Below are 12464 nucleotides of genomic sequence, written 5' to 3'. Positions count from 1 at the left end.
ATTTGTTAATCTTGAATCAGTTATGTTTGTAAATTGTTTTGCAATATAACTCGGATTATTTTTACTATAAAAGAATGGGATCATGCATATGTTTATATGTTTGCTCAACAAATTATTCTATAAATCCTATTTTGCAAATCCTGTTCTATCTGAAATTTTGATTTTTGTTTAGCTTTTCAAACAATTAAATTATTTTTGACATAAATACATTTAGTCTCTAATTAACTACTGCACCAACCCATCAGTAGTTAAAGCATTGATCATGTCGGCATGAAACTTTGATAAGAGACTAGTTTTTACACTCGCACTCGTCAGTGAAAGAATAATAGTTTTCGATAATCTTGCTCGGGTCACCGAAGCGTAAACAAATTAACTTTTGAAAATTTGACTGGTCACCGAGTCTCAGACAAATGACCTTGATATTTGTTTCTGGGACATACTAAATTGGGAGACATATATTTTTTGAACATCTTATAATTTGTATTTCATTGACTCAGTCTGATTTCCTTAACTATGATTTGAAAATATTATCTATGTTTTCTATTATTCAATCATGATTTTGAATGTATGAACCTTGCACGATCCTAGTTATAATGGGTTACTTACTGGGCTATCAAGTTTCTCATAATTTGTCGTAGATCAAATTATGAGTCAATAGTTCGTGGCCACTTAAGTAGGCTAGCGAGAGCTTGTATTCCCTGCTTAAATGGGTTATCATTATGTTTGTATTAGTATGTGAATTTTGATTTAGAAACCTCTTTGTATTCGAACTCCTCTTATATTGAGTTTGTATTTAAAGTTGAAAAATTTGAGGTTATATTTATGCTGTGAGAACGCTTTTGAGAACTTGCAGCCATCGGGTTCTTCCACCCCATAGTGTAGTGCGGTCGTTTATTAGCGACTGAAAGTCGCATGAGCTTAGTTTGCAGTGACAAATTTAGTGGTATTAGAGCTTTTAGTTAAATTTTTGATGATATTAGTGTGTCAACTAGAACCTTTATACCTGTAATATTATGGAAACTTGAACCTAGAGAGTCAAATTACAATGGGAATTTATTTCCTACTATGCCCCCTTCTCTTTCTTGGATTTTTTTTTTGTGACAAAAAATATTGGGTCAGTTTCAATCTAACTTATAGCTTTTGATTTGTATCCTCGAACATCCTGCTTTGGTTAGTTTTTGTTACCGACATAGTCTTTTAGCACCTTTTGAGGGAAGTTTACTAGCTGACTTTTTATTATTAGTAAAGAAAAATCATGTAGTCATGTACTGGTAATTAATTAGTCATGTCCATTAATTTTTCTTTAACTTTTAAGCCAAGGAGAATCTTATGGATTGACAATTTTAGACTCTTGGGACTAAAAATTGAACCAAATTGTTCCTCCAAAAAGTCCCACTGTCTCACCCAATAACATGGGGAGTTGAGAAAAATTGAATATGTACCAATAATGATTTGCTATTCGAGTGGTGAAAGGATTGGAGGAAAATGAGCTAGTAAAAACGAGCCATTTATTAAGGTCTATTCTTTTTAACTCCTAAGTATAATGCTCAAGTATGACTTTTTAATCCTTTAATAAACTCATTTTATCAACATTTTATCAAACAGTATTTTTAAATTATTTTATAATTCAAGTAATTTCTAGTAATTGTCAATGATTTAGGTTTTCATTTAGCCTTTTAAACTACAGTAGAAAAAGAATTACAATGAATCTCAAATAAGATTATTTTACTGAAACATTATAAAATTTTATAAATTTGTAAACAAATGTAAGATTTGAGAAAACAAAAGTACAATTGTAAATGAAATTGATGCATCCACTTTTATTTTTATTTATTTATAATTATAAAAAGAAGGTTGATGGCAGAGATAATAAAACATATTAAAATTAATAGCACCCATCATTTTTGACTAATATGCACAAGTATAAGAAAAATTAAAACTATGAGTCAAAACATCTATAATTTGACAAGTAAATATAAAAATAATCACAAAAGATTTACTTATCTAGTCTTCCATTTCATTAATAAAAAAAGTAACGAAGATTTTCATTAAGTCTATCACACAAATATGACTTTTCAATTCTTTTAATATAAATTTGATTGTATTATTAAATTATTTTAAAGTCATCTGGTAATTTTATTTTTATTTCATTATTCATTACATATTCAAAGATTTTTTTATTTTAGCTTTTTACAATACATAAAAATAGGAAAAATTATTATAAATATCAAAAAACATTTAATAGTATATTATAAAATACTATATTTCGGTGTAAATAAATGTCAGGTTTGAGGATAACAAAATCTCAAAATATAAAATTCACACTTGTCAGTGATGTATGATATATAATATATTATCTCTGGACGAGGCTGATTACGTGTCAAAGATCTTTCTGTTAATCAACTCCTACACGATAAAATCCTAGATAATAGCATAAGTTTATTATAATCGATGTATCTACTTATACTTATTTCGTCTTTTTAATATTTTTATGGGACTGCACTTGTCGCGAATTTTAAAAGAAAAACTATTCACTTTTATTTTTATCTATTTATTTATTTATTTATTATATTGTATAAGTTATATACATATAAAAAGAGAAAAGAGAACGAAGTTGCACCACAGGAAAAATCTGTCAAATTAATGCACTACTTTTTTCTCCGTGAACTTATAGCCATGCTTTTTTTATTTTTCTTTTTACCCCGAAAAAGTTCATGTCAATGTTCTCTCTCCCTTCTTCTACTTTTTCTTCTTCTTCTTTCCTTAGTAGTGCTAATACCATGATAATTTCCAAGGTAATGGCACAGTTACTTACTGGGCTTGGCTTCCTCCTCAGTTATCTTCCGTTACTCTGTCGCAGCCGACACTTTGAGCCCTAATCAGACTCTCCGCGATGACCAAATCTTAGTCTCAGCCAAAAGAAACCTTTGCCTTAGGCTTCTTCAGTCCCTGGCAGATCAAAAACAGATACGTGGGGATATGGTACAACAAGCTGTTGGTGCCAGGATAAGGGCCAACCGACCTTCGGCCCATTGAGACACGGGTCATCGATAGAGCCTCCTCACCGAGTCGGTAGGTTCGATTCTCATTGGCTGGGACATTTCTAGTCGACATATGATGATCACAGACTGGTGTGTCAGCTGCCCAGCGTGCGCCTGTCCCCACTGTTTCCACCGGCGTCAGCGACGCCCCTGGGCTCTGGTGGCTCGTCCGCTCTTCTTCCTCACAAACAAGCTACCAGGAGGCCAAACAACAACAGTAGTATGGGTTGCCAACCGCAGTAGTCCATTATCAGGCACCAACGGAAGCTTGGAACTGAATGGTAATGGCACTTTGACCATCAACTCCATGATCTTCCCTGCCCATGCCCATGGTGGCCCTTACCAACTGGTGGCACAGCTTTTTAGATGATGGCAACTTTGTTATCAGAGAAGCAAACAGCAGTGAGTTCGCTTCGCAGAGCTTTGACTACCCTCACCGACACACTTCTTTCCGGCATGAAGCTTGATGGGACTTGAGGACTGGTCTTAACCGCAATCTGACTTCTTGGAGAAGCAAAGACGATCCATCTCCAGGGAGCTACTGTCATATCCATGGACCTTGAAGGTATTCCTCAAGTTAATTTATGGTCTGTTTCAACTAAAAAGTGGCGCTCTCGGCCATGGATTGATGTCAAGTTCGGCAGCACAGAAGACATGCCGCAGCCCCTACGGCCTCCGCTTTTGGTTTTGTCAACAACAAGGACGAGGTTTATTACATGTATAACTCAACGGGCACAAAGTTTGTGGGCTGGGTGCTATTGGACCATTCAGGCATGACGAATCATTTTTGTGGATTGAGAGTACTGGCATGTGGAATTTCTTCATGAACTACCCCCAAGAACGAGTGCCAGGAGTACTCAAGATGTGGGCCTTACGGCATGTGCGCCATCGATGTCTGGCCCATATGCAGGTGCTTGCAAGGGTTCAAGCTCAAAGTCGCCACAAGAGTGGCCTATCATGGATGCCTCATTCGGTTGTGAGCGTCTCACAGCGCTGGATTGCAAGAACAGGTCCGACGGGTTCATGACTCGTCACGCTTTGCCGAGCTGCCAGAAAACTTCAATGCCATCGTATACGCAAACATCAGCCAGGATGAATGCAGAGGTAGGTGTTTGAAGAAATGCTCGTGCACAGCCTATGCCACAGCCAACATCAGTTGTGCAGGACTCGGATGCGTTATTTGGGTGACGGAGCTCATTGACCTGAGAATGTCCCTCTCATCCTACACAGGATATCTTTGTCCGGCTTGCGGCAGCTGATCTAGGTAATTAAGCTCCCCTAACCAACCAACTTAATTTAGAATATCCAGGGATCATCTGACAGCAGTATGCAAATGAAAATTTTGATTACTAGATTAATTAAGTTAGCTCACTAATGTCATTATTATATATATGTGGATTAGATCTGGCCGGCGTTTTTGACCATTTCTTTCCATAAAAATATACCAGTCATTAATTGCCATCCACTAATTGGAGCTATACACGAATCTGAGGCATGAAATTGGACAATTTAGATTGCATGTTAGGTTGTGATGAGAGAGAATTGACATGTGAACACGTTGAATGCGTGTTTGGTTGTCCTATTAATTTCCGCAATAATTATTACTGACTTTAATTTTATTGTAAAAGTAAATGAATCATATATATTATCATTAGATAATTACAAGGGACTCAAGGGTTAGTGACACGAATTTTTCTTTGAAAAACATTATGTCATTTCAAAATTTATTTGGGCTTTTATGATATAACTCTTGAATAATTTTTTTTTCCTAAACCACATCTTGGAAAAACATCAATATTGATCCTCATTATTCTCAATCGTGAACAATAATTTTTCATCTGAAAAATAGTAGTGCATTTGATTATATTCCGTTGATTCAACAGCCTCAATCTCAAACAAGTTCTAGTAAGAAAAAGTCAATCCAAATCAATGGTTTTGGGATCATAGTTTTCTCAATGAGTGGCATTGATAATTCCCTTTAATATACTTCTGTTCACGGGGAAAAGAAGAAGATGATACACAAAGGTAAACTAATTTCTATTCTCCTATATATCAAATGCCACTATTGTAAGATATATGTATATATATATATATTCATCTCTTCACTAAGGTATCCCTAATAATATTAAGCTTTTTGTTTCATATAATCATTTTGAGATAGGCGTTAGAGGAAATGGTGAATTTGAACTAGCACAACTTCAATGGAGTACTCTAATGGAGGCTACACACAACTTTGCTAAGACAAATATTCTAGGAAAAGGTGGTTTTGGCCTTGTCTATAAGGTAATCCATGTATACTATAGATCGATTAAATGATTTATTACATAAGAACTTGTGATTAAAAACATTAACTCCCTGCTACGAAGTCTGGCGAGGGACGTGAAATAAGCGGTTAAAAAGACTCTCAAGAATTCAACACAAGGCATTGATGAGTTTGAAAATGAAAGTTGCTTTTATTGCAAAGCTTCAACACTGCTGTAACCCTCGTACGACTTTTTAGGATCTTGCACATTAAAGGAGATGAAAAAGATTCTTGTCTCATGAGTATATGCCCAATAGAAGCTTGGATGCATTTATTTGGTTAGTGTGTGTGTGTTTGTGTTTAAATTATTTAGCTAGTTTTAATTTGCTTCTCCTGAAATATACATATTCTTCATTATAATTGCCATAGGTTTGAATCTCTTGATGTATGCACATAATTAGACAAAGAAAAAAGGAGATCATTTGATCTGAAAACACGCTTCCACATCATTGAAGGCATTGCTCGAGGTCTTTTTATATCTTCATCGAGGACTCAAGATTAAGAATCATACATAGAGATCTCAAAGCAAGTAACATCCTTCTAGACATTGAAATGAATCCTAAAATCTCGAGACTTTGGTTTAGCGGAAATTTTTGGAGATCGTGGAAACAATGATCAAGACAAAGAAAAAGTAGTTGGTACATAGTGAGTCAACTTTCACAATTTCTATATTATCTTATATTAAAACCAAATTTTTATATATATCAATGATTATAAATGGTAAAAATGCACAGTGGATATATGGCCCCAGAGTATGCATTGGATGGAGTCAATGAAGTCAGATGTGTTTAGCTTTGGGGTATTAATCTTCTGGAAATCATAAGTGGCCAAAGAAATAGGTTTTCCTCTCAAATCCACACCTTTACCTTCTTGGGAGGTAAGTAGTAGCAATATATATATATATATATATATATATATATATATATATGTATATTGGACAATTTATTTTAATATATTAAAATTTAGCCACTATTTCTAAGAATAAACATATTATCATTGCACTAATAATTAAGCAATCATTGCGAGCTTGGAGATTATGGAATGACAGGGAAGGTTTTTGGATTTATTAGATCCATTAATCGGCAACTCATTTTCGGATGACTCAAGTTATGAGATGTATAAATATAGGTCTCTTGTGTGTTCAAGAAAAAGTCGGAGATAGACCATCCATGGCATCAGTGAGTGTCATGATAGCGATGATGATGCCCCATTCGTGAGCCTAAAGAACCCGGGGTTTTAATGCTATCTCCACTCAAAGCATGATCGCGATTTCAGTGAGAATGACATTGCATACTTTTAATGATATCACACTCCACAGCAACGGGTAGATAGCATCATTTAAAAATCAAAAACTAAATACCCATTTTATTGTATTAATTTAATTGTGTATACAATATGAACCTTATGATATCTTGTACTCTTGGAGATTTCTTTCATTTTGCCATATGAAAATGTAAATGCATTGCTAAGATACATCTTATACTAGAGTTATAACGATGCATATTTGTCTAATATATTCCGACAACACCAGTTCTATTTTGTTTATATACAGCACCCCTATAAATGAGCGAATTCAAAAATATTGCATGTTTTCTTCTTTAATTTTTATGGTTGTAGTTTCATATTTTTAGTTGCAGTTTTAAATGATCACGGGCCGGGAGGAAATGTATAAATAATAATGATGGTCGGGTAAGCTATTTTTGGATGAAAATAATAACTACTGAAATAACTAACAATGTGATTTGTAGTAGCATATCTGATACATTGATATAATAGATTATGATGATCGTAGAAATCTTCTATATCTTCATTTATATTTCTTGTCTATGTTATTTTGCATATTACGAAGGCGTTGGATTCTGCCTGGACCCTTCAGGCTTTTTACTTTTACCACCATGCTAGGGTTTCTATTGTACTGTCATACATTTGCTCCTCGAGACCCATTTGTTAAAAGGAAGCAAACAACTTCGTCTTTGCTTTGCTCATTTTCCTAACTTGGAGCATTGTAATTTACGGATCTAAAATCTTTGATGCTTGGACATCCAAAAGACTCTACGTATGATCGTGGTGGTGGAATCCACATCTTACGTGGTTACTCTGTTTTCACAATTCAAAGTGAGACAATGCGAGGAAAATAAGGGCACATTCGCTCGACCTTTATATCAAACACATTGTGCATGCACTGCTCATATATAGCATAAAGTCACTTCCATCATCGCGATTTTTGGTGTTTTAAATGGAGCCATTTCCACCATGGTGAGGACCACTACAACTAGTGGTGGATCGGGATCCTCAGTGATGAGGGATTAAAGGCAAAGTTTATTGTCATATAACTCAAAGTAAACTAAATGCTAAGGAATTCAAGTGTATGGCTCTTTTGGGTGAGATATACTTTTATTATAGCTGTGAAAACTAAATTAAAGTCAATATCCCATTTTATATCTCTTGATTTCGATTATGTGACTTAAATTGCTTTAGTAATAGATCTTGTTAAATTTGCTCTGTTTCTCTACTTGTTTGTATATTTGTAGAACTGCCTTGCGATTAATTTTTCTCAGAGGCTTTCACTTAAGAACTTCAGTATTCATAAGAAAATCTTACGTTTGGATGCCATACAAAATGTTTCAGAAAGAAGATTTGATTGTCTTTATCAAGATCGCGTGGTACACTTTATGATCTCCACTGACTCTAGTCCCCCTTTGAAGTCTCTCAAGCGGTTTAGTCAATGAGTAGCGAAAAACAATGAAGAGGACTATGAGAGAGTTTTGTAATTCGCTCTAAAGACGCGGTTCTACTCATTCATTCAATAGTCGATACTGAGACATTTAAACAAACACATATGAGACATACTTGTCAGCATCACACTAACGCATACATCTTGAAACAAACAAACTCTAATACGGTCTACTATCGTTTAAGCATCTAAACAAGTAACTAACAAACAAACACAATCAAACATAACTGGATAATTGGCACGGAGATGAACCTGTATCATTGATACTCACGATCACTTTCAATCTCCAACATATGCGACTAATCGCGTTGTGATCTTGGTAACAATTTCTACAAAACAATGCTATCTTCTTATGACAATGATGTCTGCATTGATGCTTATCAGAAATTTAACGGAGGACATCATGGTTAAAAATTGGTTGGCATGCCTGCTGTTTTTAAGGTCAAATAAAGGGTTGTCTTTTTCTCGGACATATGATGATTTTGATGATAAACTAATCGTGATTCTAATCTGCGGTACTTTCTATTTTTGTTTTGTCATTTTTATTTTGTTCTCCTTGTCTACATCTTGATGTTTATTCTTTGTCGATGTATGTTGTTCATTGATCCAGACGTTGTCTTATCATCTTCAAAGTAAAGGTTGTTATCTCTGCAATTTGGATTTTACGGACCACGATATGATGCTCTGTTGCCCTAGTGTTGCGATGATATATCAACTTCTTTGAAGATTGATTGCAATTTCGAGTGCGTCAGATGCCACAACTCTACGCCTTGCTATGGACCTTCTTATTTGTACATATTTTCCACTTGCATTGCGTTTGACATTGTTGTGATAAGCTTTTGCGGTTGCCCTTACAATGCTCAATACCAATTAAAGCCGATGTCTTCATTGTGTTTTGTCAAATTTACTTCCATGTAGTCTACCGCATATATAATGTAAATAATGCACCCAAATATACGTACATCACGGTCTTGAAGAAAATGTAGCTTATATTATTCATCTATGACTCGATTACATTCCCATTAGATACGTTTCAACATTGCATGACAACACCTCACATGAAACATAAAAGCTACTATAATAAAAAGAACAATGGAATTTTTGAGATGCAAACTTTGATATACTTTGGAACCCTTTGGTCTTGGACTCACTACATGTCAAGCTCGAATCAGATGAAATGGGAAAGCTATCGCGAAGACCCCGATTACCCGAGTCTTGAAAGTGATCTTCTTTAAAGAGGATCCTCAATGTCGACATCTCAACTCTGAGAGCCAAAGCATGGAGTTCTTTGGTCTTCACTCCGGTCATCTTCCTCATTTTTCCCATTCTCAACAAATGCGAGTCACCTCGGGGAGCATATGACACTCCCTTTTGCAGTGAATGTATGGTCCTTCTTCTTCATACTGAATCAACGTGAGACAAACCCGCCTCACGGTTGTATCCAAACTCTTCTATGTCATCAATGGAAACAAACCATTTGGAAGGCCAATCTCTTGACGGTTGAATGGATTTCTTCTTGCGAGCATCACCATTGTATATCTCACACCATTGCGGTAGCTCTGTATCATCTGTGATGCCATTGTGTGAGTTTTATATGAGTGATTCACGAGGCGATAGAAGCGAAGCAAAGTGAGAGAGGTTTTTGGAGAATGGGTGCCTTGGGTCTTTGATGGAATGGAAATATTTATAGTTACATAAGGTTCGTGATGAGATGAGGCACATAAAAAGACTTTGACCTGGTACTCCTTTGCAATAAGGTGTTGTATGGAATCAATGGAAAATGTCAACGGAGACAGGCTTTAGAACAAGTGCATTGATTTATTTAGTATCAAATGGAATTGCGACTTTTTGGACATTGTCAAAAGCAGTGAGTTCCTTAGACCAAGTCTTTACGTAATCTATCGATGTTGTCTCGGACTCACGTACTAATTACTAGTTACTTCATTGTTTTCGAGGAAATAAGTGATAGTATGATGTCGACTAACCTTCTTGATCTCGATCTTGATTGCGGCTCGAGGCTTTACATGATGCCAACCTCGTGGAGAGTGCAAGATTATGGACCCCCACCGACACACCATCATTCTTCATTAATATACCGTGAGCAATTTTTTCTATTTTCTCCCTTACCTTTCACCTTCTCCCACCTAAAAGCCCATGCTTCCCCTCTCCACATGCCACACCACCGGCTCAGCTCGAACTTTTAGGGCATCAAAAGTATACGGCATCAAGGCTTGTTGTTCGGTGAATTTGCTACATCTAGCCATGTAAGGTTTTTGTTTGGTGGATTCTTCTTGTTCTGTGGTTTAGCTACTAAGCTTGTGGGTATTATGATGTGTTGATCTTTGTTAGAGAATCTGTTGTGTACTGTTGTATATCTATATTGTATAACTACCTTATTTATATACAAGTATCTATATATACACTTGTACATTTATGGGTTTTTGAGTAATGAGAAATTGATTAATCTTTTTCCACCTAACATGGTATCAGAGAGGTTTTTCTAAACCTAATTTTTCCGCGCCGCCGTCCTCGATCCGCGTGTGCCTTCTCGATCCGCGCGCGCCGTCCTCGGCAGCCGCGCTCACATGCGTGACCCAGCGCTACCCGCCGCCCCTCGGTCTCTGCGCGCGCCGCCCTCGCGCCCCCTCTCGGCTTTTCTGGCTGGCGCCGCCCGCGCCGACCTCGACCACCGCCGCGCCCGCCCTCGGCCTCCGCCCCGGCCGCCCAGTAGCGTCTCGCCCCGCGCACCGAGCCGCCCGCCGCCAGTAGCGTACCAGGCGATGCCGCCCCAGCCGCGGCGCCGCTTGCGCCGTCCTCGGCCCTAAGCGCCGCGCGCGGTGTTGCCCTTAGCCAGCCGCGCGCCCCTCGACCAGCGGTGTGTTTTCCATAGCCTACGCCCGGGTTTCTGCTCGCAAAAAGGCGGGCGTCATGCTTTCAATGGCGAAAATTATAAAAGCATAGTGCGTCCCACTTCGTGTGCTCCTTCAGCGGACTTAATCTTTGGGGTTATGTTGATGGTACCCGATCCGCCTCCATGTTCTTCTAGTCGCCTCTTACGGCTCCTCTTCGTCTCTGATTACCGGTAGCGCGTCCTCTTCCACGTCTCGACTTGCTCAAGTGGGCCCTGAGGATGATCTTTCGTACCATTGTGCTATCATCCGCTCGATCCTGTGAGCTTCCTATTCGTTTGGCTGTTTGTGATCTTTCTCCAGCCAAGGTGATTTGGGATCATTTGCGCGCACTCTATCTTCCTTCCAGTCAGGCATTGCGCTACTTCTTGCTACAGACTCTCATATCTACCTATCAGTGTGAGACCTCTGTCTCGGATTTCTTTGCCGTGCTCAGTGATTTATGGCGTCAGTGTGATGAGATGACACCCTCTCCTTCTCCGACCTGTGCCCAGTGTCTTGCCATTGCTCGAGATCGTGATTATCTTCGCATTTATGAGTTTTCATGCGTCTTAGCTACGAGTTTGAGGCCCGTTCGGGAGCTCGACTCACTGCAGGTTACACCTCAAAATGCGCTGGTGATACTCGGCATATGTACTTCTTGAGGGAGACTGCGTCTTCGGTCCTTAGATGTGGTTCCACCACTGCTTGCTCCTCTCACTTTGTTCTTGCTACTCCCAGTCGGAGACCGGTCTGAGCCATTGCTCCCTTTGATCTGCGTCTCTGGTCTTACAGCTGAGCGTCTGTCAGTCCTCTATCTCGGTCTCGGTACGGTTTCTAGTGCACCTCCTCGGCGGTGGATTCGGTGTCATTCTTGCCATGCTCTGGCCATATTACGTGCTGGTGTCACTGAAGCTACGGTGGGCTCGAGATGGCGAGCCTGCAGCGGCACGGCCCCTACCCCACCTCGGCTACTCAAAGTGGTCCGTTGTCTGCTGGCGGTTTGACAACTTATTGGCGGCTTTCGAGTCGGATATCTCTTTCTTGTTGATACTCACTCGGGATACCTCGCAGCGTCTCCACTCACCCATCAGTCGCCTCCGCCCCTACAGGTATTTCTTCATCCTCTTAGTTACTTGACTCTGGAGCTTCTTTTCATATGACCTATGATGCTACCCACCTTCACTCTCTTCACGCACTTTTTCTTCCGATCTTCGTGTCATTATTGCTAATAGCGCGACACTCCCTAATCCTAGTGATGGTGGCCTCTTACACACCACTCATTTCATATTCATGATGTTGCCTTTGTACCTGAGCTCTCCATGAACCTTATTTACGCTAGCCAACTCGCTTCTCTTGGCTATCTTGTTATTTTTGATGAGTTTGGTTGTCGTGTGCAGGCTCGTCTTACAGGGACCCTCATTGGAGTTGGCCATCGCCATAGTGGGGTGTATGTGCTCGATCATCTTCGTCTTCCATCCTCTTCTACATTACTAGCG

This window comes from Dioscorea cayenensis, chromosome 15, assembly GCF_009730915.1.
Source record: "Dioscorea cayenensis subsp. rotundata cultivar TDr96_F1 chromosome 15, TDr96_F1_v2_PseudoChromosome.rev07_lg8_w22 25.fasta, whole genome shotgun sequence".
Taxonomy (NCBI): domain Eukaryota; kingdom Viridiplantae; phylum Streptophyta; class Magnoliopsida; order Dioscoreales; family Dioscoreaceae; genus Dioscorea; species Dioscorea cayenensis.
The sequence above is the reverse complement of the archived record's forward strand: the minus strand, read 5'-3'. Positions refer to the sequence as shown.